The sequence below is a fragment of the Octodon degus genome, unplaced genomic scaffold, assembly GCF_000260255.1.
Source record: "Octodon degus isolate 3935 unplaced genomic scaffold, OctDeg1.0 scaffold00074, whole genome shotgun sequence".
NCBI classification, from domain to species: domain Eukaryota; kingdom Metazoa; phylum Chordata; class Mammalia; order Rodentia; family Octodontidae; genus Octodon; species Octodon degus.
The window spans coordinates 6788054-6793985 of NW_004524650.1; the positions used below are offsets into that span (position 1 = coordinate 6788054).

The 5932-nt window shown below is 39.8% G+C and overlaps 1 pseudogene; it reads right to left on the reverse strand.

Annotated features, from left to right (window-relative positions):
* Positions 1 to 5682: 5682 nt before the first annotated feature.
* LOC101588898 overlaps positions 5683 to 5932 on the reverse strand; it is a 9611-nt pseudogene continuing 9361 nt past the window's right edge.

Consider the following 5932-nt stretch of genomic DNA (forward strand, 5'->3'; position numbering starts at 1 on the left):
GGCCAAAACGTCCCTTTTTAAACCAAAATTATTCACAATTCCGGGCTGTGTAACAGTGACAAATCATTCATTGTTCCAAGAAAAACCATCAGTGACGTTTTTGAGTTTCCCTGTCGTGGGGCAGAGAAACTGCAGAAGGATGATTTTTCATGCATTCATTCATAAGGGAAAGAGAGAAACTCATTTCAAAACTCCAGTCCCCTAAGAAGAGCTGCTTGCTTCTACTCCATGATTTGTGCTTGTCAGTTTGAGTTCTTAACGCAGAAAAGCCAGCTAAGCCCCAGTGCTTCTTTGGCAAGCAGAGTACTCCAAGGTCTGTTCCCATATAACTCTGCCTAAATCATCACTTTTGTAACTGAAGTAATTAACAATTCCGAGCGATACCAAGAGTGGCAAATCTTTCAGTCTCCTAAGAAAAAGCATCCATGAAGTTTTTATCTGTTCAGCTGGAGGTGAAGAGAAACTGCACAATGTTGTTCTCGCTCCCATTTATTCCTGAGAGAAAAGAGCCAGAAAGACATTTCCAGACTCCAGTGCCTAAGGAGAGTTGCTTGTTTCTACTCCATGATTTGAGTTGCTAAGTGTGATTTCTTAATGCAGAATAGCCAGCTAGGCTTCAGCTTCTTTAGGAAGCAGAACACTCCAATGCCTGTTCCTGCATACAGCGAAACAGAGAACTCTGGCTAAAAGGACACTTTTGTAACTAAAGTATTTCACACTTCCGCGCTGTGCCAATAGTGGCCAATCATTCAGTCTCTTAATACAAAACATCCGTGAAGTTTATGACTTTCCAGCTGGAGGTGCAGAGAAACTACAGAAGGTTGTTCTCTCTCCCATTCATTCCGTGAAGATTGTTACTTTCCAGCTGGTGGTGCAGATAAACAGCCCACGGTTGTTTTCTCTCCCATTTTTTCATAGGGGAAAAAACCCAGAATCAAGTTTCAACACTCCAGTGCCCTAAGCAAATCTGCTTGTTTCTACTCCATTTTTTGTGTTTGTAAATATGTGTTCTTGATGAAGAAGTGCCACCTAATCTCCAGCTCCTTTGGAAGCATAGTACTCCAATGCCTGTTCCCCTACGCATCAGAAGTAAGATCTCTGGCTAAAATATCACTTTGCAACTGAGGAATTCACAATTCCGGGCTGTTCCAAGAGAGCAAATAATTCAATCTCTTAAGCAAAAGCATCCCAGAAGTTTGTGATTTCCAAGGTAGTGGAACGGATGAACTGCAGAAGGTTGTTTTCTGTCCCATTCACTCCTATGTGAAAAGAAACAGAAACACGTTTCAACACTCCGGTGCCCTAAGTAGAGCTTCTTGTTTTTACCCCACGATTTCTGTTTCTAAGGGTATGTCCTTAATGAAGAAAAGCCAGAGGAGCTCCAGCTTCATGGGAAGCATGGCACTCCAATGCCTTTTTCCATATACAGTGAAACACGAAACACTTGCTAAAACGTCACTTTTGTAACAGAAGTAATTCACAATTCTGCACTGTGCCAAGAGTGGCAAATCATTCAGTCTCCTAAGAAAAAGCATCCATTAAGTTTGTGAAATTCAAGGCCATGCTGCAAAGAAACTGTAGAAAGTTGTTTTCTCTCTCATTTATTTCTAGCAAAAAGAGACAGAAACTCATTTCAAGATTCTCCAGTGCCCTAAGTAGAGCTTCTTCTTTCTATTCCATGATTTGTGTTTCAAAGAATGAGTTCTTAACAAGGAAGAACAGGCTGAGCTCCAGCTTCTTTGGGAAGCAGGCTACTCCAATTCCCATTAACGTATAAAGCAAAACAGAGAATTCTGGTTAAAACCTCAGTTTTGTAACTGAAGTAACTCAGAATTCCACTCTGTGCCAAGAGAGGCAAATAGTTCGATCTCCTAAGCAAAAGTATTCATGAAGTTAGAGACTTTCCAGCTGGTGGTGCAGAGAAACTATAGATGATTTTTTCTCTTCCATTCGATCCTATTGTGAAAGATCCACAAATATGTTTCAAGATTCCAGTGGCCTAAGAAGAGGTACTTATTTCTACTCCATGATTTTCTTTTCTACATGTGAGTTCTTAACGCTGAAGAGCCAGGTAAATTCCACCTTCCTTGGGAAGCGGGACACTCCAAAGTCTGTTCCCATATATACCAAAACATCGAACTCCGGGCAAAACACAACTTTTGAAACCGAAGCATTTCAAACTGCAGGCTGTGCCAAGTGTCGCATACTCACTCAGTTTCCTAAGCAAAAGGACCTGGGAAGTTTGTGAGTTTCCACCTTGCAGAAGGCTGATTTCTCTCCCATTCATTTCTAAGGGAAAAGAGCCAGAAACACATTTCAAGACTCGAATGCCCTTTGTAGAGCTACTTGATTCTAATCCATGATTTTTGTTTCTACATGTGAGTTCCTCATGCAGAAGAGCCAGCTAAGCTCCAGCTTCTTTCAGAAGGAGGGCACACCAATGCTTGTTCCCATACAGCAAAACACAGAAATTGGGTTAAAATGGCTCTTTTGTACCTGAAGAAAATAACAGTTCCTTGTTGTACCCAAAATGGGCAAATCACTTAGTCTCTTAAGCAAAAGCATCTGTGAAGTTGTAACTTTCCAGCTGGTAGTGCATAGAAACTGCAGAAGGTTGTTTTCTCTCCCATTCATTCCTTTGGGAAAAGAGCCAGAAACACGTTTCCAGACTCCAATGCCCTAAGTAGAGCTGCTTGTTTCAACTTTATGATTTGTTTTTCTATGTGTGAGTTGTTAAGGCAAAAGAGCCCGCTAAGCTGCAGCTTCTTTGGGAAGTAGAGCACATCAATATCTGTTCAACTATACAGTGAAACACACAACTCTGGCTAAAACGTCAGTATTGTAACTGAAGTAAGTTAACATTCTGTGCTCTGCTAAGAGTGGTAAATCATTCAGTCTCCTAAAAGAAAGCATTCATCAAGTTTGTGACATTCCAGTTGGTGGTGCAAAGAAACTGCAGGTTGTTTTCTCTCTCATTCTTGCTCATATAAAAAGAGCCAGAAACAAGATTCAAGACTCCAGTGCCCTAAGTAGAACTGCTTCTTTCCACTGTAAGATTTGTGTGTGACTTATTAATGCAGAAGAGCCAGCTAAGCTCCAGCTTGTTGGGAAGCAACATACTGCAATGCCTGCTCTGTATACAGTGATACACACAACTCTGGCAAAAATTTCACTTTTGCAACTGAAGTAATCTGCAATTCCTCACTGTGCCAAGAGTGGCAAATCATTGTTTCTTTTAAAAAAGCATCCGTGTTGTTTGTGACTTTCTAACTGGTGCTGCAGAGAAAATGCAGAATGTTGTTTCCACTAAAATTCATTCCTATGGGGAAATAGCGAGAAACACGTTTCAAGACTCCAGCACTCGAAGCAGAGCTGTTTGTTTCTAGGCCTTGATTTTTGTTTCTAAATGAGAATTCTTAACGCTGAAGAACCAGCTAAGCTCCAGCTTTTTCGAGAAGCAGGGCACTCAAATACCTGTTCCCTTGTTCAGCGAAACACAGAACTTTGCCTAAAACATCACATTTTAACTGAACTAATTCACAATTCTGTACTCTGCCAAGAATGGTAAATCATTCACTCTCCTACTTAAAAGCATCCATGAAGTTTGAGGCTTTCCAGCTGGTGGTGCAGAGTAACCTCAGCAGGTTTTTTCTCTCACATTAATTCCTGTAGTAAAACAGCCATAAACTTGCTTCAAGACTCCAGGAGCTTAAGGGGAGCTGCTTGTTGCTACTCCATGATTTGTGTAATAGTGTTAGTTCATAATGCCAAAGAGCCAAGCTCTAGCTTCCTTGGGAAGCAGGGCACTCCATTGCCGGTTCCTGTACACAGAGAAACACAGAACTCTGGCTAAAATGTCACTTGGTAACTGAAGTGATTCCCATTCTGCACTGTGCAAAGAGTGGCAAATAATTCAGTGACCTAAAACAAAGCATCCATGAAATTATGACTTTCCAACTGGTGGTGCAGAGAAACTGCAGAAAATTATTTTCTCTCTCATTCATTCCTAAGGGAAAAGAGCCAGAAACACCTTTCAATACTGCTGTGTCCTAAGCATATCTCCTTGTTTCTACTCCATGATTTGTGTATAAGTGTGAGTTCTTGATGCAGAAGAGCCAGCTAATCTCCATCTTATTTGGGAAGCAGGTCTCTCTAATGATTGTTCCTGTATACAACGAAACACAGAACTCTGGCTAAAATGTCACTTTTATAACTGAAGTAATTTACAAGTAAACACTGTATCAATAGTGAAAATCAATTATGACTTTTAAAAAAGCATCCATGAAGTTAGTGAATTTAAAGCAGGTGGTGCAGAGAAGCGGCAGAAGGTTGACTTCTCTCATGTTCATTCTTGTGGGAAAAGAGCCAGAAACACATTTCAAGACTGCAATGCCCTAAGAAGATCAGCTTGTTTCTACTCCATGATTTGTGTTTCTAGGTGTGAGTTCTTCCTTCAGAAGAGCCAGCTAAACACCACCTGTCTCGGGAAGCAGGGCACTCCAATGCCTGTTCCCCTAAACAGAGAATCACATCAATCTGGCTATATTGATATATTTGTAAATGAAGTAATTCACAAATGCGTGCTGTGACAACAGAGGCAAATCATTCAGTGTCCTAAAGTAAGAATTCATGAGGCTTGTGACTTTCAAGCTGGTGGTGCAGACAAGCTGCAGATGGTTGTTTTCTTTCCCATTCATTCCTATGTGAAAAGACCTAGAAACACGTTACAAGGCTCCAGTTTCCTAAACAGAGATGCTTGTTTCTACTCAAAGATTTGTGTTTTTATGTGTGAGTTATTATCATAGAAGAGCCAACTAACCTCCAGCAACTTTAGGAAGTACAACACTCCAATGCATGTTCCTATAAACAGCGAAGCACAGAACTCTGGCCAAACGTAACTTTTGTAACTGAAGTAATTCACAATTCCTCACTTTGATAAGAGTGGCTAGTCATTCTGTCTGTTACAAAAAAAAGCATCCGTGAATTTGTGACTTTTCTGCTGGTGGTGCAGTGAATTTGCAAAAGGTTGTTTTCTTTCCCATTAATTCCTAAGTGAAAAGAGCCAGAAAACATTTAAAAATTCCATTGTTTTAAGCAAAGCAGTTTATTTCTACTCCATGATTTGTGTAAAGGTGTGAGTTTTTAACGCAGAAGTGCCAGCTAAGCTCTAGTTTCTTTTTGAAGCAGGGAATTCCAAAGCCTGTTGCCGTATACAGTGAAACACAGAACTCTGGTTAAACATCATTTCTATAACTTAAGTAATTCAAAATTATGCACTGTGTCAAGAGTGGCTCATCATTTAGTCTCCTAAGAAAAAGGATCCATGAATTTTTGACCTTATAGCTTGTTTTGTCTCTTCATTCGTAAGGGAAAAGAACATGAAACAAGTTTCAAGTCTGTAGTGACTCAAGCAGAACTGCTTGTATCTTCTCCATTATTTGGTTTCTAAATGAGAATTCTTTTTTGTGTGTGCGCCACCTCTTTATTGTTGAAATCACATGCAATTAAAAGTAACTGTCAGTGAGGCTTTTGTTAAAAGATCTTCCAGCAGACTGCTTCAGTTTTAAGATTAAACAATATTGCACTTTAAGATAACCTTCAGGATTCTCTTCACGGAAGGCAAGTATTGTTTCATCTGTGCTTTTCTTAAGACTAACAGCAGAAAAGTACTTTAAGAATCAGTATTTCAGGGTACAGTAACATAATAAAGTACCTATTTTAGACTCTTAGAGGTTACATTGTAAGAAACTCTTTAGCCCATAATTAGTAAAAAGTATACATAGTATTTTTCATTTTAGTGGTCCAAAATGCGAAGGTTTCCAGATACAATTTTGTTCTCTAATACTGCTCCACGTGGGATGTCAATTCTGTCACCATGATTTGCAATGATGATAACTGTTCCCTTTAATGAAACATTTTTGCCAAATGTCAC